The following is a 27514-nucleotide window of genomic DNA, read 5'->3' on the forward strand; positions in this document are numbered from 1 at the left end:
TCCTTCTCATTTGAAACAATGAACATATCTGTGGTGTGGTGAGAAGAGGATTCAATACCCCACTATGCAGCATAAGCTGTGTAGAGACGTCATAGAAGGAAGGACAGTCCCAGAAAAGCTTAGGTTGGAGGTACTACTATAGTAACCTAGCCCAAACCTGCTCCAGGCAGGGCAAGATTGCAGTTACATCAGGTTTCTCAGGACCTCATACAGTCCAGCTTTTAAACTCCTCAAAGACGAGGATAACGCAGCCTGGCTAGCCCTTGTTCCAATTATTTACCACTCCTATTGTGATTTTTTTTTAATGTCTAATCAGAATTCCCCATGTTGCAACCTGTGACTGTTGTACTTTGCTGTGCATGAAAGAGGTACCAGGAAATCTTTGTTTACCAAAGTCATTTAAAAAAAGAGAAGAATCACAATTATGAGAGACACTCCCATTCATTAGTTATGTTCACTTAGAAGTTGCCTGTAGATTGATCAGGAAAGTCAGGCTGTATGCAAATATAAAGTGTCTCTTGCATACATGGGTGTCTTTTCACAGTCTTTAATTATGTGATCACCCCCAGGTGTTTTTTTCAGTGGACCCTCTATCCTATTGAATATCTGGGCTTGACAGCTTCAGAGATTAAACTGAGGTTGTGCAATGCAATAAGTTGTTGCCTTCGAGATTGATTGTTGAAGTTGAGATAGATATAGTGAATGTTACAATAGGCATCTCAAATTAGAAGTAATTTTGGACATTGCATCTGTCTAGGCATTGATTCTACACTTCTAAAAAGAGGAATAAAAAAAAAAAAAGCATTAGGAAGAAAAATTCCATAAGTGAATAAAGCTTGGGGGGTGTCATGGTTATCTTTTTCCTCCCATTTCGCTCGGGCCTCTGCCATCCTAACAAGAGTGGGGGTGAATGGGGGACACAGAGCAAAAGACTATTGTGGTGCTGCTGTGCTAGCTGGGCCAAACCACGACATGGGGTTTAGACTGATAAATACCATAGACTATGCCTGTACTGCTGGGTGAAAAGGAGGCTGACAGGTGTGCCCGTCTCACCTACATCCACAGCCAGTATGTGGCCTGTCAACATTGACACCTATAGTATAATCTTAACGATATTCATTCCAGATATTCGTTATTGGGCTGGGATGTGATACACTGTGACACAGCCATGCCCAATGCATCCAAATGAATTAGAGCTTGAAGCAATGCTAAGGCGTTGAGCTTTGTCCAGATGCTGTCTGCTGCTAAATATGTGCTTGCAAGTCCACCATGTGAACAGTGGGAAAGCTCAGGCTTCACTAAGTGCTCAGACGTCATCTAGAGGGTGTAGATATGCTAATGGAAAACTTTCAAGAGAGTTAATCTTTAAATCTAATGAGATTTAAGTAGTGACTAGTAAAAGAGTGAGAGACAGAAATGGAATAAAAGTAGTCAGTGAAATATTTTCATTGAGCATAGCCCCAGTGTAAAATAAACTTTGTGAAATAAATGAGATGCAGTCTTAGGCAAGGATACCCTATGACTAAGGTACAGTGCTACATCCAAATACTTACAGCATGAAGAGGCAACATAAGACATGGCTTTTTCTAGTTCCTGACACCTGACTTTGCAACTCAGGTCATCCAGTATATTTTCTTTCAAGCATTTCATGTTAAAGCATCTGGAAAGTATTAAAGCATCTGAAAAGGGGCCATCATTTTCACAGGCCATATACATTAGCTCTCATCTCTAACAAACATGTTGCATATTCAGATTATTCATATGATGCTTTGGAGAATCAGATGGTAATGGGTATTTTGCTTGACATGTGGACATTTGTGATTTGTGGTGAAGGACAGACTAGCCATGGATTCGAGCAGATGGTGATCATTACTTGTGCCAATATGTGACTGCATTTAATTATAACCAAAATTATAACCAAAGTGCTGAGGCAGATTATTTTGCTGGACTCTTTACCTGTATCTTCACAGTGAGTAAGTGTTCACAGAAGCAGTGTGTATAAAGGACCAGAACTGCAACAGATTCATTTTAATCATTGCTATATGACACAATGTCTAAAATGTGACATTCATAGTCTCACATATGTTTCCTGGTAGATCTTTCATTTGAGTGCAATAGACTCTCTTCTCAGTGTGCAGTGACCACATAATGCAATTCAAGTTGATGGAAACTACATTTTTTCTTGAATTCATGAAGCAATAGAATAAACTGGCTGCACATAATAAATATGTCTACACACCTTAAAATACAAACACGGCTTTCAATTTTAAACCCCATTACATGGAATTATCTGTAATGCAATATGATTCCATCTTGGGGACCACACTGTTTTATGTTTATATGCTCACACTGGGTCATATTTTCAATTTTTATGGGTTATTTTATTGTTGTTTTGCTAATGACACTCAAACCTCATTCTCTTTTGCAATGCATCTTCAGTGACAGTGTGGTCTCTTGGCTGTGAGTTTGTGGTTGTGGAGTAATTTTTAGCAATTAACTACTTTATTGATTAAACTGTTCCTTATGTTCTATGATTCAAATCATTAGACAGTGCATAGGGAACAAAAAATAGCTGCAAAGAGAACAAAACGTAGAGAAGAAGAAGATGGGGGCTGCGTGTAGGATTCCTCCTCACCAACCCGGTTTTTACAGCTAGCGTTCAGCCTCAACACCATCTTGCAGCCAACAACTCGTGCTGAAATGCTCCAGTAGAAAACCACATGCCACAGGCAGAAGTAGCACATAAAGTGAGTGCTGCTGGAAGCAGTACCTAGGTGCTTTGAGGGATATACTGGAAAAGTGGCAAAAAAAGCTGGTTAAAGGCTTAGCAGCTTGTGGCATTGTGTTGTCTGCCCTGCCTTGGGTGACTTAGGAACAGGCTTCCAAAAGCAATTATGGCTGGAATTCAGTGTACTGCATTTACACTTAGAGAAAGGCCTGTCTAGCTTTTTCAGAGGTTTTGTCTAGATGCTATACTGTCCACATCATGCTATGGCTTGAACTTCCCTGGGCCAACACATACTTTTAATGCTAGAGGAACTATGATGAAACTAGATAAAAGCTTTTGCAAGTGCTCCTGTATTGATGCTCTGAAAAATAAAAATCAGTGAAAATAAAGTTCTTCCTTCGGTAATAAAGTCAATATATTTGTTGCCATGTGGCTTCTTTTGCCAGACTCTCTCCTATACACAGCTCCTGCCTGCCTGCCAGGCTGACGACTGCCTGCTTGATGTTGCAGGTACCATTCTATGCTTTTCAGCTGTTTCAATGTGTGTTTTGATGTGGTTTTGTCAGCCATTCTAAACTTGTCTATATTGACACCTTTTTCATTGCTATGTGTTTGTTATTATTACAGTAATAGGGACTTCTGCTTCATTTATCTTGTGATGCCTTTTGAGGTTAGCTCCTGGGCATCCTCAAATGATGCTGTTCCTTTATGTTTAGGGAATTTTAGTTACTTGAGAAAAGGGCCTCAAAGACTTTTATTGTAGGTAGAGTGGATGTAAGGAATTCCAGCATGTGGTACATATCAGTTTGTTGTTAGGTGTAGGTAGCTAGGGAAGATGATCAGACCAAGTATGTCTATATGGGGGTCCCTGGCTCTCTTTGGCATGGGAGAGCAGGGTGAGATGTATTAGGGGCACAACTGGGGCTAGTCCAGGGGTTGGTTGGGGTCATGCTCACTTGCTGAAAAGGAACTAGAGGCAAGCCAAGATCTTCTAGTTTATTTGAAGCTTTGTATGCAACTGACCTTCATTTAAGCATTTCATACTATATAAATATTTCAAGTGAGTCATGAATCAAGATTAATGCATTAGATGACTACCAAATCATTAGCAGTGCAGGATGTAATAAAGTTGATGCCAGGGCTTTATTAAACAGGGCGTGTTAGTCATTAAGATAAAGTAATGGTGTTGTGTAAATGTGAGAGCAGAACCCCATTTCCCCTGGGTGTCTCATCTTAAACAGGTAGTAATGTTAGGAATGGCAAGTAGCAAGGTAGGAAATCAGGCATGGTTTAAGTCGTTATGGTGACTGAATTCTGATTAACTAATTTGCTGCACCTCTTCTCGCAAGGAAGATGCTGTTATACCTTGTTTTTTGTTTGGCCTGAAACCTGTAATCTGGGTAGAGCTAAGAGAGCTGATGAGTCACAGTCAAAAACAAATACTGAGAAGAACATAGCACTGGGGAGCAAGGCAAAACTCACAGTTTACACCAAGTAAGCTGTGTCGAGCAGATGTCTCATTTTCTCCCTTTCTTGGTAGTCACTGATTATGAAAGAGCAGTGAAACATTTTTAATCCATTGTCAAAACAAGCTTTTCAAGAATAAATAGAAAAAAACCCACAGAATCTACAAATTCTGTTTACACTTGAAAATACCCATTTCATCCATCGCCATTTAGTTTCTTCATTTTGTTTGAGTCCCCACATAGTCTGAGTTCGTGCTATGAATTTGATTAAAAAACCGTACTTGCTAATAGCTGAGAAGTTCACTGTGCTGTCATCTTCCTTTGCATCTGTTCCTGTGAATTCCCAAGGATGAGAATATCATCCCATTTCATAAATGCAAACCATGATTTGTATTCAAACGGGAATTCTTGCACTTGCACCTGCACCTGCGTTCATACATGGAGGGCTAAGCACCTCTTTCCCATCTCTTGCTGGGCTGTAGTCACCCAGAGAACAGGGAGACACTCGCTTTTGTCTCTCATGTCGGTACTTTCCTTCCCCCTTTACCTGCTGTAACTCAACCTTTCCATAACTTTTAGGCCTCACTGTTGATTTCCTAAGTATATTGAGCTCCTGATGACTTTTATATTTCTTTTTTTAACTATTTGTGAATTAATCCCTTGAGATATTTGTGTTGATTGTCTGCCTTATTTTTATTTCTCCTCGTGTTCTCTTCTATTTCCAGTAACAACTTTACCACTCTTACACTCATGGTTTCTGATGAAAATGCTACTTTTATCGTCTTTCCATCTCCTTTAACATTTAATTAATCACTGGCTTTTCTCACCCTCTCATACCAATGTATTTCAGGGATCCATCCAAACAATGAATCCATCCTAACAATAGCCACACAACCTTGGCTGCAGTGATTCTTTAGCCAGGACAGGAGTCATCTTTTTTTTTTTTTTCCTTCTCTTTCATCTCAAACAAATTTTGGAGATTTAAACTTTTGATCTGTTCCTTGTAGGAGCGTTTTTTTTGGGGTTTTTTTTGTTCCCAGTTTTCTCATCCTCAACTTTCTTTATCATCTTCTTCAGATGGTTTCCTTCTTAGCTATCAGGGAGTCTTTGTAAGTATAATAATTACAGGGTAAAATACCAACACAACATTTTCCAGTGGCTAAACCCTGCATATTGTATAGTTTTTGAAAAAAATAAAAACCTGTGGTGACTTTAAAAACTGATAGGCGAGACCAAAGTGTTTTACTGAAGAGTTTAATCTTTACTTAGATGTGGTTTTTAGCTGATGGCTCTGCCTTGTAAACTGCGCTGTCTTTTATAATACATTGTCCTTAGCTGAAGTAAACATATTTTTTGCATTACTTATTTCTGTGAGCAGTAACTAACATGTGATTTAAATGATCAATTTATAACTACCTGAGGTTTATGCCTTATCTTATAGTGATTTATTTTTGTGTAGAATGTGCTTTTACTACAAATGACATTTCAATAGCGTATTGCAGTCTCTGGAGTCCTTGAACTATTTCCAAGCAGTGAGCTTGATGGGGTTTAAGCCAGTATGGAAAACTGTCTGTTGAGTTGATGGATTATAGTCCATGTAGTGAGCACTCAGCCTCCACAAGGTTCATGGCATCTTCACCTTTAAGTATCTAATTTATGTAGAAATGCCAATAAATTATTTAGAAGGACATGCTTGCTGATATCAGCAGTTCTGGAGCAAGCAAAAATGATATGACTTTGAAAATCATTGGAAATGTTGGCAGTTCTTCAACGATTCCTTATAGATTCCAACTATTAAATATTTGAGAAGAAAAAGCCTTGTTTTTCTTCTTTTTCTTAAGGTTTTCTTGTCACTTCTTTAGGAGTTTTGTAGTAAGGTCCACAATGATTCTGGAAAAGTGTGAATCCCAGAAACGTGTGAGAAGACAGCAAATGTTCAATACAACATAAACATAAAAAAGCTGCTTCTTTTCTTCCTGGCTCATTAGAGATTTGTTCCTGAGTTTACACAAACCTCACATCTATAAACTAAACACTATAACGGCCCCTTCCATGACAGCAGGACATGCTCTGAAACCTCCACATCATTCAGCTCTGTTGTTGCAGATCAAGTTGATTGCTCCTGTGCTGAACTTGAAACTTCCCCTCTGGGATATTTTTTGATTGTTATTATTGTTCTGCTTGTGTCATGAGTCAAGGCCACACCAAGGAACTGGTATGGTATAGACAACTGAGTCCCACTGCCTGGCCCAGGCTGTGTTTAATTACTTACTAGAGGCTCATCTGTAGGGGCAAGGCAATGATCCAGGTTAGCACAACATGCAGCATATTTGATGAGGTAGAAGTTTGCCCTCAAAGCCTAAGTAATCCTACTGGAGAGCTGCAAATGTTGACTCTTCAAGTTAAATACCTAACTCTGTCTGAAGGTGTCTATCTAAGCGGCAGTGTTTTTGCAAGTGCTAAACACCGAGGTTCCATGTTAAATCAACGGGAATTTGAAAATCACCTTGTAGACACAGCGGAATAGAATTAACATTAATTAATGTGCAGGCTTACAAGAATCTGCTTTAGAAGAGAGAGCAAAACCCAATTATGCCATTTCTACACTTGGGGTTTGTAAAGTACCACCAGTCAGAGGAACATTTGCAAACTTTAATGCACTCTCCTTCTCCAAAACTTCCTCTCCAACCCCCCTTTCCCCCACCGAGATAGCCCTGAAAGCAAAAAAAAAACCAGGGAAAACAAAGATAGCAAGTAAAAAAAATAGCTTGACTAATTTTTATTTTATTGCAAATGAAAGTTGTCATTGCACTGCCATGTTAGATGTCTAATAAAAGGCAGGTGCTGCAGTGCTGCCTCCCCTTTGGGAAGCAGGCCAGACCTAGAGCTTCTGCCTCCTGAGCCTCTCCAAAAAGTCAGGGCATTACTTGGCCAGCTGTTGTGAAAAGAAACATGATTGCATGGAAGGTGAATATTTTTCACTCTTTTTTAATTTCATATTTATGCCATAATAGCAGTCACTGACAACTGGACTTAAATTTTGACTTCATGCACCAATGAGAAAGCAAGCTGTACCACAGGTAATATTTTACAGGAATATGACACAGTATATTGATTTTCTTTAATCCTGAATTTCACTGGAGGAGTGGTACAGCTTTATTCTTAGCTTAGATGTGCTTATGTAAAACTTTAATGACTAATTTTTAGGTTTTGTGAAGCTTAATTCACTTTTACAAACAGGATTACATCTTTAAATGCTGAAGCATAGCTGGGAATGAGTACGGAAGGCCAAACTGAAGCAGGTTTCTGTTATTTGCAGTGACAGCATGGCAGGCTGCTTCCTAAGGGCATCATGTGCAAACAGCTGTTGTCTTAGCATGGAGCTGGCTTATGACTTTACAGATATTTGGAAAGCTAGCAGGTTTTCACCTGAAAGAGTAACTTTGGGCCACAGGGCCTGGTTTCTATGGGCAAACACATGCTGCTAAGCGTGTTGCTCACCACAGCCGGTCAGCCACCTGCATGGACGTTGGTGCTGTCCTGATGGCTGCTAACTTCTGCATCCGTGTAGTAGCTCGTTGCCTGTTCGGAAGGAGATATCCATCACATCTATGCAAGAATCTGATTTTAACCAGTAAACATACAGTGAGCATAGTTGCTTTTTACTGTGACCAGAATATTGCAATTTAAGGTGTGAATCTACTGCAGGGAATTGTCTTGAGACAGGGTTTGGCAGCGGAACATAGAGCTTCTTGAAACAGATACTAATTCACATTAATTTGATTCATATTAAAAAATGAACTCTTTGATATTGTGTCCATATACAGAGTGTAGAGGGAGACTACAAAAGCACTTTCTTACAGGCAGGTTTGGGAGAAGCACCTTAGCCATTTCAGATAACATTGTGGTTTTCCAGCTACTGGCTGCCTCAAGAGGTACACTAATGATGTTAAAACATTTCGGGCTGTCAGCAGTGATTTGCTCAACAGAGGCTTTAGGGTCAGCACTGCTTCTTTTAATTAAGCTCTTTACACACGACGTTAGGACAATTTCTAACACAAGGAGGTTATCGTTTTGATGGGAACTTTTAGCATCCACTGTCAAGACTGCCAAGAATTTGAAAAATCTGGTGATTAGCAGAATGACAGTCACTACTGGTAAATTCTCTTTTATTTGTGGTGAATATATGAGCATGTCTCTTGCCTACATCTCACCCTCCCCATGCAATGCAACCTTCTTTAGAAACTGCAGCATTTCTTCTGGTAATTGCCAGAAGAGGAGTAAAGAAGTGATGTTAGCATAGGAAATTTCATTTTTGAACAGTTATGTTTCAGTTGTGGTCATTGCATTTTTTTCCCCTCAAATGTTTCTTAGCTGCTGCAGAAATGCTGTTAGTTTTGCATTCATTTCCAAGCATTTTTCAAATTATTTGTTATGTGCTGGGTTTTCCCCTTTAGCTCTATCTGGAAACATTCCTCAAAGACAAGTAAGGATCTGTCTGGCTGTCTCAAAGTCTGCATCTCTGATAGCTGGTTTGATGAGTATGTAGACACCTACTTTGCAGTAGCTGGAGTTCATGTAGTGAGAAGGACACTTTAGAGCTACAAACCAAAATAAAACTAATGGTTGTATCCTACAACATGTTACGTCATTGTCCTGAAGAACCTTGTTAGTTAAACTGAATGAGCTGCCTCTTGAAATACTTAGATCTCTTGGAGAAATCCCAGTCTAAACAGAGGACACAATAGAGGATGTTCTCCCTGAATAAGCACGCATTTACAAAGGCTGTAGATATGTAGAACTATAGGCATATAATATTGTTTTGGAATTAAAAAAATATAATATGAAATGTGATGAAAAAGGCAGTCAGGGTGAAGGCTGAAGTATGAGATCTATTTATCAGGTTTAATTTTTAATCACTATGAAGCCCATTAGAAAAGTGAAAATAGAGTATGATCAATTGATATAAAAGTATTTTGTCCAAAAATGTTAATGTTCTTATTATGAAGCAGCACCTGCTACTGCACTGAAAGTTAATAGATTGTATGTGCATGAAGTAATACCCGTAGAAGAAGTTAGATGAATAACCCATAATAAATCATACAGCACAAGGGTATGCAGTTAATATCAAGATTAATTATTCACTGATATGTAAGTCATTATTTCATAGATATCAATGTTGAGGTTTAATTTTTCTCTAAAAGCTGATGAATTCTGATCTAGCTGTTTAACTATAAGCAGCCTTGAGACGCAGGCTAAAGCAAGACAAGGAAACATTCTACTGTTTCCTCAGCTTGCCTTGTATAATGGAGCGGTTAAATCTACAGAATCAATCATATCAAAACTGAATATGAGTTTCTGTTTTATGACCTGATCTTGTAAGCACCTCATTGGGTTTTGCCTTCCGAGGTTTGTGGTTGCAGGCTATTTCACTTATCTGTACACTTCTGATAATCTTCCAATAGTTATATTTTGACATCATTTTTAGCTGATCTATTACAAGCATTAAAAAGCAGGAAAACACAGGATATATTCTGCCATGTTGAAGGTTTATGAGATGTTTAATATGTTGTGTCAAATATCATTTATATTATTGAGTCTTTAGTATGTGAAACACCTATATTTACTTCCCTTTCCTGATTAAAGGCGTTAGAGACAAGACACCCAGGAGTTGGTCTCAGCTCAGAGCACAGAGAAGGCTGTGTTCTGCAGAGAGATGATGCAGAATTTCATGCATAAGGCAAGCATCCTCCTCCCTGAGGAAAGGATGCTTCTGTTACAGACACCTCCTATGCGACCTGATCTAGGTGAACCTGCTTCTGCAGGGGGGTTGGACTAGATGATCTCTAGAGGTCCCTTCCAACCCTACCATTCTATGATTCTATGATCTTGGGTCGTTCTCTGCAGACAAAGTGCTTTTGTTGGTAAATCATGTACCTAAGCACTCATATCTGCATCCCACTGAAGTCCATGGGACTTAAGCACAAGTTTAAATGGTTTTCCTACTGCAGAAATGCATCTCAATAAAGACTTTCCTCAGTTCATCTACAGCTGAGGCTGAGGCATATGAGACCAAAGAAAACCATTGCCCTTTCCTGGCATTATTTTCTCTGGGAATGAAGAAGAGCATCCCATCAGAAGGAGGCATGAAAGCCATAGTGCAGGATCATTCATTAACTGGCAGCAGCATTTCTTAATTGGTATCAAAAAGATTTACTAAAGAATTAAATACAGATACTAATTTTAGGAGCTGACCATAATCTACAGTGTTATAAATTTATATTTAGATAAAGATACCAACAGTACTCCAAGGCACACCATGCAGTTACTTAAGGAAACATAGACAGACAAAATATAACTGTAAGAGGTCCACTTTTACGTTTTACCTGTTTTCTGTTCCTTTGCTTAATTGTCAACATTTCCCTTGAAATGATAAAAGAAAAATTCCCTAGGTGCACATATGGATGACACTAGCAGTTCAGAAGAACTGCACACATCATTGCCACACACCCTGCCTCTGAGCTCAGAGCTTAAATGATGCGCAGAGGGTAATGAATGCCATCTGGACTAAGGTAAATGTCATCGCTAATGGACATGGGAAGCATTTTTCCAGAGTCTGATTCCAAGTGCAGCCCCATTATCAGGCAGGCCAAGCATCCCCACCTCTTACTGATCCCATGTACACCCACAGCAACGATCTTTGCCGAATCAGACTCCGTGAAAGATGCTCAGGCAGTTTGCTGTGACTGCTACCATCATCCCATTAGCAGCAGAGGGAAACGGGATTCTTCTTCCCTCTGCAACAAACGTTTGAATAATTGATAATGAAAGTGGCAAGCTGGAACTATATGTGATATCCATTCATGCGGTGCAACAGGAGCTAATAAAATATGCAGAGGTTACATAGGCCTGTGCAGAGCAGCAGATAACGAACAGCACACCCGATGAGACTCCGGGAGCCAAGTTCAAATGCTCCTGTCCTGACAAGGCAATGCAGACAGTTGATTAGCTATAACTGCCTGTCCTCACTGCTGCCTGTGGGATGGATGACTAGCTGCAGTATGTTTTTTTGTGTGGCCATGGCTTTAGAAGAGAAGCCCAGGGCATGTGACAGCAGAGCGGGCGGCCGGTGTGCTGTGGGTGAGCTCTGTCTTCTCACACTGTGCAGAAATAAGGAACCATCACCTTTGCTCTCTGGCCTGGCCAGCAAACCTCTTGTGTGTCAGGCTAATCTGCAAAGGTCCCTGCCCTGTCTCAAAACCCTCACGGGAGATTATTCTATTTTTCTGTATGTGAGCAGAAAACCCATAGGAATATGGCTGTTAAAGGATGCTGTCTCAAATGGAGAGATGCTTAGGAACTGGGGCATCAATTTTAGAGAATTTTGTGAGCCTCACCTACAGGGAAACTGAGGATGTCAGGCATCTAAATCACAGAGTGGTCAGAGTTGGAAGGGACCTCTTCAGACTGTCCAGTCCACCCCGTGCTAAAGCAGGTCCACCTGAAATCACACAGGAATGTGTCCAGGCAAGTTTGGAAACCTCCAGAGAGGGAGGCTTCACTCCCTCCCTGGGCAGCCTCTGCCAGGGCTCCCTCACCTGAGCAGCAAAGTTTCTTCTCACATTCAAGTGAAACTTCCTGTGTTTCAGCTTGTGCTTGTTACCCCTTGTCCTGTCACTGGGCACTAGAGAAAAAAGACTGGCCTCATCCTCTTGACACTCTTCCTTTGGCTATTTATAGGCACTGATGAGGTCACCTCTCAGTCTCCTCCATATTAAACAGTCCTACTGATCTATCCCTGCTTTCAATGTCATTACCCAAGTACCTTGTATAAATGACCTGGTAAACCCTTCATTTTCTCCACAAATCTCTGTTCCTAGAGTGAGTGTGTCCGATCTGCTTGCACAATGAAAACTGTGGGGAAAATATTGGCAGCAAAACTACAAAGCAGTGACGAGATAGGAAGATGCAGATGAGGGGGGGGTTGCATAACGAGAAAGAGAAGTTAACAAATTGTCAATTACTGGATAAAAAACTGGATCTCCCACCATGCACCACTGGTCACTTCTCCCATGGAGTGACTGATGGGAAGAGGGATTAGTTCAAAGTCAGAAAACTGAACTAGTACAAACATGAAAAAGTTTATACAAATAACCCTTTTTTTTTAACCATTTCTCTCATATGAGCTTTTCACATTTTTTACTGGTTTAGGATTTTGAATTCTCAATATAAGTCTTAATGTAAGTGAGAAATTAGTTGAGTTGTAATTAGGAGGTATGTAAAGTGGAGATGGTTTAGAATATAGGATGCTCTTGGGAATTCAATGCTCAGCAGGAAACCAAGCATGAATGTTTCATAGACTTGTCTTTTGAGGGCATCTGCAGTCAGATGTCTTGTTGTCAAAGGATCAGGATTATATCAAGACATCTTTTATTGCCATCGGGGATAATGACTTCCTGCCTGCATGGCAAATGTCCTCATTTCCCATGAAAAACGTATAGGACAAATATTAAGTACCTTCTGTAATTTCACAAAGGAATTTTATACCAGCCCTTAGCTGCCTTTTTTATCTATGCCACACATTTTTTGTTGTTCTAGAAGCTGACTGCATAGGGGCCTTTTAGGACCTTGGGAGATTGATTACTTTATACTTAATGTCTTCAGCTTCAGCCTGCAAAGAAGATGTGCTGTGTGACTGCATACCTCACACTGAGAGTATCTCCTTGCATTTCACTTCCATGTGGACTCTTGGCATTGCTGGAATCATGCTACTGGACCCCAGGGGAAAAAAAAGAAAAGTAGAACTGTGCTTACTCCCTGTGAGGAATTTTTTTTTTCTGTTACTATATTTTAAACAGAAGCAGACAGATTCCAGCTCTTTGCCCTGTTACCCGGAAGAATTTTTCTCTCTCTCAAGAGGGGAAAAATAAATATTGAGATCACAAATAAATAGTGATTAAGCCATTAAACAAAATGAAAATTAAGGGAAGAGTGGGAATGAGATAGTGTTGATGTGAATTTTAAGAGTCCTTCACAAAGGTTTATGTAAGAGAATGAACTAGATTCTGATTCTTTTTTTGTTAAATTCATGCCAAGAAAATGAAAAAAGAACAATCTGAGGTTTGTCGCGCCTCATTAGTTTGCTATGAGGTTTCTTGAAAAGAATATGACTTTTTTTTATTTTACATTATAAGGCTATAATAGTGACATTTTATGAAGGCAAAATGCTATGTACAAAAATACAATATTTCTTCTTTTCTAAATCAAGACCACAAAGCAATGTAGGGCACTAAGGCACAGCCTTATCATATTTCTTGCTAACAAGGCAAAGACATAACACAAACTTTTTTTTCTCTTCCATCTGCCTCCTACTAAAAAGTAAATGAGAATGTGTCTGGGGTCTCAAGAGCATGTGTCTGAAAGAGGCTGAAACTGACTGCCCCGGCATTTATCCCAGTTTCTTGGGCAGGTATTGCAGCACTGAGATCCATGTTTCAAATGCAGCACAGCTCAGGGTGCCTAGTGAGCTACTGGAGACACAGGGCTGACAGGTCACACCAACGGCCACCATGCTCTCAGGAGCACACATAACAAAGGGGTGTGCCTTCTCATTTAAGAGTCTCTTTGTCCCCATGAGCCTAAAGATACCCATGGGAAAAAAAGAAAAGGAAAAAAAGGAAGGAAAGAAAACCACTAGCCTTTACTTTGGCAATTCCTCTGATTCTTTTGAACTTTTGATCAGATATTTTTCATTACTTATTCATTGCAATAACAGTCCCTCACCATATGGGGAGGGTATGAGCTGAAACATACTCTGCTGCAGTTTGTCACTGTTGCATGGTGCACCCAACAGGGAAGGGGCTGCAGCTATCGACTTGCGAGGTGTTTCCTGAGAGGAGTCAAGGTCCAGCTTCACTCTGTTTACAAAAGGACAGTTTGTTTCACAATTCAAAGGAGGTGAAAATTAATGGGTAAAAAATATCTGACTTCTCATACAGACCTAAGTAGGTGTGTATGTGTAGGGGGTGAGTCTCCCCTTTCCCCTGCCAAGAAATTGAGAAAAGAGAGGAGTGTGTCTCTGTGTGTGTGTGTGTGTATAAATTTCTCTGCTGTAGCATTATAATGCAGTGAAAGAATCTGTGCAAGTCTAATTGTTTTCATTTTGTTTTCATTTGGTTTTTTTTACCCTGTCTCCCTCATTCCCCTTATCCAAATGAATGTGACAAAAATGACTGCAGATATTTTACTACAACAGCTTGCTTGTTTGTTTGCTTTCAATTTTTTCAGGGAAATAGTTGGCTTTGACATTATGTTTTATCATGGCAACTGAAAGACTAGCATTTGACACTCCCTTCATTAGAAGCTAAAACCAGTTGCAAGAGGAGGCAATAAATGGTACATAGCAGCCAGGTTAAATATGAAAGACTACAGTAATATAGAATTGCACACTCTACATTGTTTACCAGCAGGTGAAAAATTTCTGGAGAGAGAGGTAGAAAATCCCAAGTACTGTGAAGGGACAGGTGGAGCAGTGTGGGGCATGATCAGCAATGTGTAGAACACTTCAGGAGAGAAAAATGTCAGGAGTAGAAGACCCTTGGCCTCTCTTCCTCAAGGCAGCATTTGGCAATGGTTGGAGATTCATCTGTTGTTAAATAACTGGGATTCTTTACATTGGCAATTATCTACTCTCTGTAGAGGGAAGTTTCTTTGATGACCCAGATGAAAGGCTGTTGAATACATGAGGAACAGCATGGGTATTTATGTCAATGAAGTGGAAGGAAAATAACGCAGATAATTTATCTTGAGCAGTACATACAACCTGTCTGTTCCTTCGTTGTGCTGCCCATAACTTCTGGAAACCAGGACAATGGTATCAGCACAGATCAGTTGTGTCACATTCTTTCTTCCTTTCATTGACACTGAACATGTAATAAAATCTTGCTGTCCTCAGTGCCACCTTTCAGTTCCTGATCTTGGTGACAGCAAATGTCAACTCAAGAAAAGCATAAAGGCTATGACTGGCGATAGTTTTGTGAAACATTGTGTGGAACTGTGTCACTTTGGGGACACATTCTGATTCTAGTTTTGAGTGTGAATGTCACCGTACAGCTGAATATCCTCTTCTCTCCAGGGAAAGAAGATAGCTGTGGTGAGAGAGAGAAGTCGATAATTTGCAAGTCAGATAATGGGGAGTGGAGATCCTGTGGCAATGCCATGAAGTTATGGGAACTTTTCTACATCTCTTTAAAAATCAGGGATTCAGCTGAGGGTTCGTTCTTCTGACAGTTAAAATTAGTGGAAACCTGAAAACTGGTTCAGATCTTCTATGCAGGTACCATGAGTCTAATAGCTTTATTGCTTTTGCCCTTAAATTTCTTCATGTCCTTAACTGCAACTAGAGCAGTGTAAGGTCTTGCTGAATGGAAAGTTCGGAATTAAGAAGCCAAACTCTACTTTTTCTCAGTATACAGAAGTGTACGTGACTGGAAGTAGAGGGCTTGCAATCTGATGAATGGGAGGAGAGCTGACAAATGGGATTTCTAACCCAAATGACTTTATATTGCATTACAGAAAATGTTGAGCTTTGCAGGCTGGTAGGAAAGAGAGTCCTGCTTGTAATTATGATTTGACATTATCTTTCACTGATAATAGCCTTTTTGTAATGAAAGAGGTAAAAATGAAATGCATGTTGTTGATTTTTTTTTATGTGCACCAATGAGCAATACAATCACAATGTAGTTTTAAATTAAATTTTTTTGTTCCTTTTGTTAATTTGAGTTTGATGGTTGTCCCTGGTGCCAGAGCCTAATTTACAGCAGAGAAAATGATCTTAAATTGATTTTTAAAAGTGCACTCACATACACTACATTAACCTTTTCATTCCCTGATGGTGTGTGTCAAAGAAAAATTATCCCTGTAACTCTGCTTCTTGAGTGGTGCATCTGCAGAGTGTATTAATTGGTGGAGTTCCCATTCTGCTCTGGACAGGATTTGCACATCGGAAATGAAATCCTGGCTGTCCTAATGTTCCTCTTTTAGCCCTCATCATGTGCTTTCTCTCACTACTACATATCTGGTACTTGGTTATTGGTTATGGAAGAGTATTATCTTTGAACTTATGTGAGGAGAACAGAGGAACCAAGGCCCAGGTCCTCAGGAGTGTCTCTGTGGCTGACTCCTGGTGAAGCCACCAAGAAATAAGGACCTAAATACATCTGAAGAGAATGATGCAGCATGGTGTTTGCAGCACCACGTGAGATGGCTAGACAAAGTACTTGGTAAGGAAGTCTGTACTAGAAGGTATTTTTTAAAGTATCCCACGAGTTTGAGATGTCTTTAAGTCTTGCAAAGTGAGTGAGGTAGAAAGGGAGATGAAGAGACAGGACATTTTTAGGTGTATTTAGATCAAGAGTTGATGTGAAGCTCTGCTGAGTAGAGTAAGGAAATGTGGAGATTGCTCTGTCTCCCAGATGAAATTAAGACCTCTTAATTTCAGAAGCCAATCCCTGCTTTTTGAGAGAACCACAGGGTGATGAGTGAAGGAGAAACTCCTTTCTTGGTCACTTGCCTTTTTCCTTTCCATCTCTGAAGCATTTTTTCATGGGATGTAATGAAGTTGCCACACACAGGTCATTCTGTCTGCTTGGGTGGTTTTTCTGTATTCAAATACTACAGCATGTATAAATCACTATGATATGCCTACATTTAACTTCCATTTCAATCACAAAGGGGGCCTTCCTGACCCACACTCTCTCACTTTTACATCAGAAGTGAGAGTCAGAAAATTGAAGGAAGAATTTTGATTACAGTGGGAACTTCATGGCTTGAAGCTGATGAAAAGCAGGCCCACAAACCATCAGTGTGACTCAGGAAGAAAGGTGCTTTTGCTAGTTATGTGAAGGTGCATGAAGATGAAAAATGATCTGATAATGCAGTGGCTTTGCACGGACCATCAGGGACTCCTATGAAATAGATGTTCTAGGAGACAAAAAAAAGGATGTTGGTCAGTGTTGCTTTTTTATTTGAGTGACAATGGGGATGTCTCAGTTCCATTCTGTAATTCACTTGACGAGTCTTAGGGTTGTATTGAATTAAGAATATTTCTTTCAAATGAAAAATGGGCAAGGAAATTGTTCTTTTGATACAAGGAGTCATACTTCCTTGGTATTGTGCCACAATTCAACAAGGAATTTCTAGAGAGAGTCCAGCACAAGGCCACCAAGATGATCAGGGGACTGGAGCATCTTCCATGTGAGGAAAGGCTGTGGGAACTGGGGCTGTTCAGTCTGGAGGAGACTGAGGGGGTATCTCATTAATATTTACAAATATCTAAATGATAAATGTCAGGAGGCTGGGACATCACTTTTTTCTGTTGTATCTGGTGACTGGACAAGGGGTAATGAAAAGAAGCTGGAACACAAAAGGTTCCATTTAAATGTAAGCAAAAGCTTCTTTACTGTTGAGGTGAGGGAGTCCTGACACAGGCTGCCCAGGGAGGGTGTGGAATCTCCTTCTCTGGAGATTTTCAAAACCCTCCTGGATAGATTCCTGTGTGACCTGATCTAAATGGACCTGCTTGAGCAGGAGATTGGACTAGATGATCTTTAGAGGTCCCTTCCAACCCCTACCATTGTGTGATTCTGTGAATTAACACTGTCATTATGGGAAAGAAAGTTGGCATCTTGCTTTCCTGAGGAAAATTGCTTACTGCTTAGTCATTGTATTTACTGCTGCCTAGAAAGTTTTCAAAATGAAAATAAATGACTTTGCAAAGCTCTTAGTAATGTGCTGTGAGAATCCCAGTAAAAATAGAAATCAATTAAAACAGACTAAACATAAGAGTTGTAAACCTTTGGAGACCTTGGAATCACTTTGACTGACAGCAGCACTCAGTGCTGAGCCAGCCCTTGTGCCAAAAGCCCAAGTATCCTTCGAAGAGCTGTAATTCTTCACACTGCAGTTTTCCTAAGCTAAAGCTGGAAAACACCAGTGAGAATTAAAAGGGTGGAGTTTTTTTTTTTTTTCAACTTCATGAACATCAAATCAGGATATCCATAAAGTGGTTTCTGGTTCAAGAATATCTGAGAAAAGCCCTAGCAAATCCCATCAGAAGAACTGAGATGTTACGTGGGTCTCACAGCTATTTTGAGGATAGTCTTAATAGGCTGCAGACTCTGCTCCCTTGTCTCTGTATCCAAGCCACATTCATGGAAGTGAGGATAAGTTGCTGCTAGACAGAAAGAAATAGTTAGCATTATAAAAATGGAAAAGACAGCCATCCTTTTACTGCTGTGTCCCTTGTTCCTTACTTCTGTATGAGTAATGGTACGAGCTCAAGCAAATGATTTTCCTTAAGAGTTAGAACTGCACAACTGGGAGTATGTTGGGGTTTGTAGCTCAGATTGAGGGTCTGGGACTCAGGTAGAGTGTAGGGATGCATTTATATGACAAAGTAATGTGGAGGGATGCAGGGGACCAAGCATAGGTGATGACTGATGTGATTTGTTAGCGTGCTCTCAGGCATGATTTTGGCCCATTACTAGCAGGACTGTCTCAGTACTACTGCAGCAAAGCCTGGGGCTCACAGTAGGACAGGCACTGTTATGGTAAAGAAATTGTGATACAATCATGCCATGCTGCAGTGTAAGGGAGTCTGGTGTTTGTGGGTGAGAATGTCGTCTACCAATTGCCCTTGGAACAAGAGAACAGACTTTGGTTTGCTTTATTTGCTGGTTTGTATTTACTTACAAAAACAGAAATTAAAGATTCAGGAGATGAGAAGGAGAGAGAAACTGAGCAAAAAGATCTTGGCTACATAGACTGTGGAGAGAGGGACATAGCTGGGAGAGAAAAGCCTTCATTCTGTGTCCTACTCTAAGAAATGATTAAGTCTTTCCATTTAAAAACATTGTGTAAATTACAGGCTCACACTTACACATTGTTTTTCCATTGCTCAACATTGTTAAAATTTGTACCAGGAAGAATATTCCTTCTATAGCTTTCCATTAAAATCTTGTGAAAACAGTGCATTAAAACACATGAAATACAACTTGAGTGTTTTAGCCTTTCATCCCAGAAACAATGGGAAGTTAAGATTTTTAAAAAGTTATGAGTATCATCTTAATATAAATATTGCTACAGTGATGAATAATGCAATTGCCCGTCTTTGAAATATCTGCACATCAAACAATTTGTATTTTTCAAAGCAGTAAATGATGGGTGCCTGAAATAAAAGTATAAAAGATGCATAAAAATAATCTGTGAATTTTAACATCCAGAATAACTCTGGAGTTTCCATTTTATACACCTCCCACACTATGCTGTGATTTTAATAGGATACTCAGATGCTTGAGAAATCCAGCACCATAATCTGATTAATTTATGGTATATGGAATAGGTTAAAGGACTCAGGCACACTACCAAAACTGTTGTTATTGACCTCAATAAGGGTGAATTCTGACTTGAGTTGGTGAGGAACTTTTGTCTCATGAGATCCTCCTACTTATTTGAGAGACTTTTTTCTTCTGATAAATTCAACTTGTTTGTAAAACACATGTCACTTGACTCCCACAGAGGACAGAAGTATGTAATTTGTACTGGTTCTTTTCTAAATTCAGAGAGTGTTTTGGTGAGCATACAGAACAGATTTTATCATTGCATGCTTGTTAGTTTGGATGTTTTTATTTGCCCAGTAAGTAAAAGCATTTTAATTTGTATCTCATCGTGGAGGTTCAGGTAATTTTCATTACTTTTGAAATCCCATTTTAATATATAATTATAATCCAAATAATTATAATCCAAACGTCTTCTTCCTCAAAAATGCTCTCAATTGTCACTGTAGCCTCTTCTTCCCAGCAGTGCCAGCTCACACCATCCTCCTGCCCCTTGGTCTGTCCATGTCACTCACCTACCCACGTCACACCAGGTCTCAGGGGTCAATCCTGTCTCTGACATGGTTTGCCCAACTGCTTATGCTACTGTATCATAGAAATATTTGCAAGTAAGCCGGCAAGGTAATTTTTACTTTCTCAGCACGCAGTGCAATTTCTGCATCCTGAGTTTGATGGACACCTCAGGAGAGTGCAAAATGAAACTGATAAACCCATTTTCTTTCCTCCCTGCTGTACACACCATTTTTGTATTTCTCTTCCCTTAGTCTCTGCAGCACAGTGACCTCAATCCTTAGCCGTACTTGGCTGTCTTCACGGCTCCTTCTCACGTTGTTCCAAAACAAATTATTTAGGAATTAAATTGTGTTCACCTCATGTTTTCCTTCTTGTACCATTTAGAAACAAATTATTTACAAACTAGATTACAGAAGGAAAAAAAAAATGCCTAGGAGTTTGTAAAATGTAATATTAAACAGAATTTCTAATGCTATCTTTCTACCCAGGGAGATTAAACACCTCACTACTTCTATCACAAATTCTTCCTCAGTGTTCAGAGTCAGAAATTGAATGATATTTTCTTTTTTTTTCCCCCTGAAATATATTTCATTGAAAATGATAATTGCCTTTTTACAAATGTAAGCAGAGTGTCATTTTGTTGGAATTAGGAGAGACAATAAAACTGAGAGGTAGTTACTCCATGCTCTCAAATCTTGCAGAGAAGTTTCTTTTCCCATTTCTTGAGATTGTAATTCTAAAAAAAAATGGAGTAGAGAGATGTCAACTTGGCATGCCTTGACAACACCACCTTTTGCAGAAGCTTTCTGCATGAGGATGTACTTTTTCAAGGCGCTTGTGTTGTTGTGTCTTGGTTTGGAGGGAGCCTGGTTCTCAGTGCATTATTGTGAAAAAAAAGTGGAGCTAAGCAAGTATTGTGGCATACAGAGGTCCTGGCATCAGTGATATAATCTGTGGCATTTGGGCTTGCTAAGCCTTTTCACAGATCTGATGATAACACAGACTCTTATGGAATAAAATTCTAAGCTTCAAACCAAGTTTTACTGGTGCTGTGGCAGATATTTCACCCAAGGAGATGATTTGGTCATGTTTTAGTGGATGAACGTGTGTGCTTACATCAAACACTGAAATAAAATCAAAGAAATGCTGTTGATTTTATGGGCTCTGTCACTACCGGGAATAGATCTTTAATTATGACTTGAATTACAGTAGCAGCTAAGGGCCCCTATGAGGATTTGCAGCCCCACTGAACCAGGTGCTATAAAACCGTTTCTGTTAATGTAGATGAATGAACCAAACTGATGATGGGAAAATGAAGAAGATTAGTAAAATGGCATTAAGTCAAGACCATCACAATTCTTAACTATAAGTACCTCTAATGACATACATTGTATGTCATGTACACGTACGACATTGCCATCTCCTTTCTCCTGGGTGTGAATCAGAAGACGGCCATGCCTTTGGCTGGAGACACACAGTACATCCAGCTGCCATTTGCAGCTTAAATTTTTGTCACATTGACAATCAGCTCCTGGCAGGATTTCAGAGTCCACGTTCTCAACTTCTAATTTATTTTGTAAATTCCATGTGGTCACTCCTTCCCTAAGCACTAGGAATAGTTTGGGAATAATACTGCATTGTAAAGGGCTAGGAGGATGTTGCAGTGTGGCGACTATACTTGACTATGTGAGATGCCAGTTCAAAATATAGAAATGCTAGATTAATTTTTTAATGCTGCTACATCTGGAGGAGATCCAAAACTGCTTCATCACAATGCTCAAAAAAATGATGGGAAGTTACTAAATAACTGTTTCTGCAATACAAGGCAGCTACGAATCTCTGATATTACTGTATTTAGACTTGTTTACAGATTTTTTTTATTTATTTATTTTTTATTAGTTTGGAAGTAGCACCAAGTTTCATTTGTAGCTGACAGAGACTGGCTTTCCTCCAGTGGAGCCAGTGATCTGTGTCAGTCAATGCTAGCTACGGATCTGGTACCTTCTGCTCAAAAACTATGGAAGACCCATCATCTGTTGAAGCCAACAGTTAGGTGTAACATGCAGATGGCCACGTCCTCTTGGCTTTGTAAAAGAAACATGTAAGACTGAAAGCTCTACCAAGCATAAAACATGCAAGGTTTGTTTTGACAAAGGGCTGAGTGTTAGGAATACAGCCATTTCCCCCCCACTCTCAAACACTCTATTAATGCCCAACCTGAAAACATTTGCATATACACACTTTGCAGAAAATTATGAGAGAAAATGGTGGTACAAGGCCAAAGGAGTGGCTTTAGGGCACTCATAAAAGAGCCTCCCAGAAATGGGGAGCAGGATAAAGTGTTGCATTGTGTGCAGGTTAAAAGAGTTTTCTCAATGTGCTGGTGAGTAGACAGAAAAGATGTTAACTGTTATTAAGTCGTTGCTCCCTGTTAGTAAAAACGTTTATCAACAGAAGATGAAGCAAAACATAATGTAGTTATCTTTCATCACCACAACAGGCAGGATGGATTTATCCCCCTGAATCTTTCTGTAGGAGTTTTGCAGAAAGCCCACATACAAGCCATGCCTAAATTGTAAAAACAGATCAAGTTTTTATTCCTCTCACTCTAAAGCGTTTCTTTTGCATCTGAATAACTGAATTTACCATAGCCTCAGGCTTAGGCTCTGAGTCTATCTGTAAACCGATTGCTATTCAGCATCACACTTCAGCTGGAGCACAGCTCAAGGTGGTCTGCAGCAGCAGGAGGGAGGTGGGTGGGGAGGAGAAAAGGAAAGAACATAAATTTTAACAAACAAACAAACAAAAGTAACTCAGCTTGAATTCTGAGATGGGAAGGATGCAGTTACATGCTTATTATTGTTTATATTGTTTCCCACTATGCCAGGCAGAGTACCAAAAATGCTTCCTGCCCACAAAGAATATTTATCCTAAATTTAAGGCTGGAGAGATCAGAGGATCCAGACAGGCAAAGGAGTGCAATGAGACAGTAAGGCAATATCAATCTGAAACTTAACCAGAGGTTTCAGCAAACCTCCTGCTGTAACCACTGCATCTAGTTTGTTGCCATTATCACTGCCATTAATATTTCTTTTTTTGCAACACAAAGGTTAATAATCTAAATGTATGGGTTACCTCCTCTTTATCTCATTTACTGTACTGTTTAGTAGTTATGATCTGTAGCAATTTGTATTATAAAGAACGAATTCACGGCAAGATTATTTTTCCACTGGACATCATTGGAATTTTTGCCAGGGACAGTGGTGTTCCCATACCACTGGAAACCATGCAAAGCCTTGCTATAAACCCCATCCCCATCCAAAAAGGGATCTTACACTTGCTTTTGTTTCATATTATTGATTTCTTTGGTTTTTTCCTTCTGTTTTTGTTTTGTTTTTCTTTTCTTTCTGATTTACACTGATGTAAGTGAGAGGAAAGCTCAGTCTCCTGTCTACAGGAGTCTGACATACAGCATGTGTATGGAATGCCTATATTCCAGTGTAACACACCTAGGTTTTGTTGTTATTCTACAAAAGTGTAAATTCCACATTGAAAAGGACTCAGAGGCCACCATGACCACCTCTGTATTGATCCTTGGGGACTTTGGTTCAGGATGCATAGCTTTTATTAAATAATACCAATACTTTACAGACGCTGCCTCTATTGTCCTTTCACTTAGCAGTATAGCCATGACTGTTAAGAACAAAAAAATACCAAAACAGAAGTTGCACGTGATGAATTTTTGTTTTAAGAAGCTGTTATATTATTCTAATATGGCCACCATGCTGGCAGACTTTTGGCAGGTTTGAAGTGAACATGCCACAGAAATAATTTTGTTGACAGCATCTTGGATTGGAGCACATTCAGCCTTCATCCATAACATGTCAGTACAGTGATTCTTTGCTAGGCAGGAAAATATGTCATCACAGATCTGTACTTTAGAATCTTAAAATACTGTAAATGTCTGGATTTATGGCTTCAAAGTCAACTTCACAGGTGGATAGTGTTATTTTTCAATCATAAATGAAAATGAAACTGATAACATTTACAGTCTTTAATATGCAGCATTAATGAAGTGTGCTTATGTTAAAACCTGTGGTAACATCTGGTTTACTTTCCTAATCCAAAACCAATCAAGGCTTTATGTAAGAGAAAGAAGAGGGTGGAAAACAAACAGCAAAGGAAAAAAAATGAAAAAACTCAGGCTGAAGGACTTTAGTTTCCTTGCAGAGGTCATACAGGCATTGTGTTAGTTTTTTATGAGAAGCAGAGAGCAGGTGACTCCTACTGAGTGGCTTTGGTTTAATGTTTCCTTTTATGTTGTTTTCAGTAGAATCATTTCCTTTTCAGAGCAGAAGTCATGCATGCTTGGTTTATTTCCATTTGTGTAATAGGCTGATTTCAATCTTGAAACCCAAGTGGTATGTTCAGGATGAATAGCCATGGTTCACCAGGGTTATCTCATCTTTGGTTGGTTTAGATCTCTGTGTTTACATTCACAAGCTGGAATCTTTCAGGAATGGGCAAATTGTAGCTTTCCACTGTTCATTGGAAACAAAACCTTTGAGGTGTCACTTCAAGAACATTATTTGTGTGTTTGAATCTGTATCTGCCTAGGGCTTAAGTAAACACCTTCCTGACTTTGGTCCCAAGCACAGAGACTTTCCTGAGCCCTGTGAATAGGCAGCTGATGTCAGCTTGTGGGAACTTGGTCGAAGGGGTGGGAGTTACTTACTAAGGGCATGGGGTATCATGGACTGGTCGTGAGGCTGTAATCTCCAGGAAGTAAAAGCTGATCACAATGCCACAGCAACATCTCTCTGGTATTAACAGAAATACAGGTAGAAAAGATTGGAGTCATCGGTGCTGGCTTATATATGGCACAATGTATGTGGAGCAGATGCAGTGTGATCCCATTGAAAAAAAGACTTCAAATGACTGAGAAGAACAAAAAGGCTGCTTTTCAATTCTGTGCTGAATAAAGCTGTTTACCTTACTTTGAAATGTCATTTGTCTCTTCTTGCTTTTTATCGGGGGGGTGGGGGGGGGGGGTGTGGGGGGGGGATTTCCTGATGGAATTTTGAGAATAAAGTGGAAACTTCACTTTCTATTTCCTTGCAGTATATTAACCCCAGAAGTCTGGTTTATGAACAGTGTTCCTCCTCTTGATATGCTAGAAATTCCCAGACTTTTTAATTGTGATTTTGCTCAAACATTGATTCAATGGCTGGAGAATTAATGGGATTATGATATGATAATGGGTTCAGTGAAATATTGACATATTGAAAGCTGAAGCCTTTGCATGGATTTCTGTCACACTGGGACCCGCACATGGGGAAAACTTGCTTAATGCAATTTTTTATTAAGCTTTTGAACTACATCTGAGTTTGTAGGACTAATTCAAGTCCATGAACTGTTTTCTTAAGTTTTTCAGCTTCTGACCATTTGGATGGGAGAGGTTTGTTAGAATCCTTTCAGGGATGTGAATGTTGTCGTTGGTCTTATAGTACTGCCTGTGTCTTACTTCTCTCCTCAGACACTGTTAGAGTTTGGCAGGATTACACTGTGGTTTCCCAGCTGCTTCTTCCCCATTCTCCTGGCATCCCTCTAGGTCCCACTGTTCTCTACTGTGAGAGGAAGAATATTTCTGACACTTACTAAGAAGCCCTGAATTCTTTTTTTGGCTTTATTCCTCAATTTGTTTGTGACCCTGGGAAAAGCACAGACTCTCTTTTGAACCTATTTGCATCACCTGAAAAATGAGGACTGTAACAGTTTCCTAAAAATGGTGTTATAAGACTAAATTAATTAACATTTTTATTCATGCTTAGGCTGAAAGTGCTCTAAAACCACAAGTATTTATATTCTTTCTGTTTGCTTGTTGGCAAAACTGCATTTCTCAAGGCTCCTGACCTACTTTGCAGATTTTTCTCCAGTAAGAGTAATAAGCTTTTAATTTGTTGCTTTCAATTATTTTTCATTTCAAATAGAAAGTCAAGTGCAAGTGAATAGAAGGCAAGAAGGGATGGAGGTGCTAACTTCTACCCCTCTTTGCCAGAAGGAAAAGAATCTTCATGTGTTTTACAGAACTAGAATTAATAATGAAATACAGAAGCTACCTCAGATGCTTAATGCCTCAAACCTCTCTTTCCCTTGCAAATTTCTAGCTTTTGTAACAGATAGATCCTCAAACATATAGGAAGACAGTTTCAAAATTACATTTTCTGTGAAATGGAGTCTTGATGTGAAAAATGTTGAAAAATATTTTCCATCATTTTCTGAAATCAAAACTGTGAGGATTGCCTGACTTCTCTGCTCAGGTCAGGTTGCTATGTATAAAAAAAGTTACAGTAAGTGAAGCAAACTCTTGGAAGTACAGAAGAACTAAGCTTTCGTTTTCCTGAAAAGAAAAATAGAAAAGAAAACCAGAAGAATCTTTTAAAGAATTGCCATCAGGTCTGTCATTGACCCACTATCACTCATAATAAAGACAATGAAACAAAAATTTTAAATTGTTGAGGTTAAGGAGGAGAAGATCCAGAGTTGTTCTGTCTGTGAGGCCAGATCCCTCGAGTGAATTCAGTCTTCCAAGAAAGTAGAGTGTGCTAATATTTCATATAGTTCCTGAGGATGCTTCAATTTGTGCATGAAATCACAGCAAAAAAAGCATGAAAGGGATAAAGTGCAATAAATATTGAAGATCTTGTGAAAGCGAACACAGCACTTCATAAAAACTTCAGTCTGAAGAGCAGGGGTGCTGTATACAGCATAGACAGAACATATGGCACAACCACAGTAACATCAGAGCTAATCACTGAATAGTGATGGTGCTTTTATTCTAACACTTTAAGGATGTGATTAAATTTAATGTATATCCTAGACATGAAGCCTGTCTTCATTTCCTTAGACCTACCAACCTAGGAGGGAATGCAAAGGGGCCTGAGGAGATGTGATGTTTTCTGGGAAGGCAGTGGGGATATCCTTATTAATTTTTATCCCCATAGAAACCCCTGTGAATTATTTATCTTCCTGTATTCTTCTCTAGCATCTTATTAAAAAAGTCTCTTGAAAGTTGCTCTAAAGATCTTTATTCCCATACTTAATGAGAGTTGTTAGGAAATTGCTTTTGCTAAGAGAGTTGGAATCGAGTGCTGGTGTGGGTGGCTGGTACGCATGAGGGAAGAGGCAATGGGGAGTGTGGGTTTCACCACTGAGCTTCATATGGGTGCATCACATTTATTCATTGTAGAATATGCCTTGGGATGGATTTAGTTAATACCACAACATACTGTCATCGCATGAATGAGTTTCACTCACCATGGCCACAGAGTGCATGGTCTGGTTCTGCAGCAATACGTTACTGTTTGGACTCTACTATTAGTTTCCTTGTCTAAGTGTCTTTTCTAAATGTT

The 27514-nt window shown here is 39.5% G+C and overlaps 1 protein-coding gene across 1 annotated transcript in view; it reads left to right on the top strand.

Annotated features, from left to right (window-relative positions):
* DPP6 (dipeptidyl peptidase like 6) overlaps positions 1–27514 on the top strand; it is a 434766-nt gene that overhangs the window by 213639 nt on the left and 193613 nt on the right. The window lies entirely within an intron of this gene.

The sequence above is a fragment of the Colius striatus genome, chromosome 5 (assembly GCF_028858725.1).
Source record: "Colius striatus isolate bColStr4 chromosome 5, bColStr4.1.hap1, whole genome shotgun sequence".
Taxonomy (NCBI): domain Eukaryota; kingdom Metazoa; phylum Chordata; class Aves; order Coliiformes; family Coliidae; genus Colius; species Colius striatus.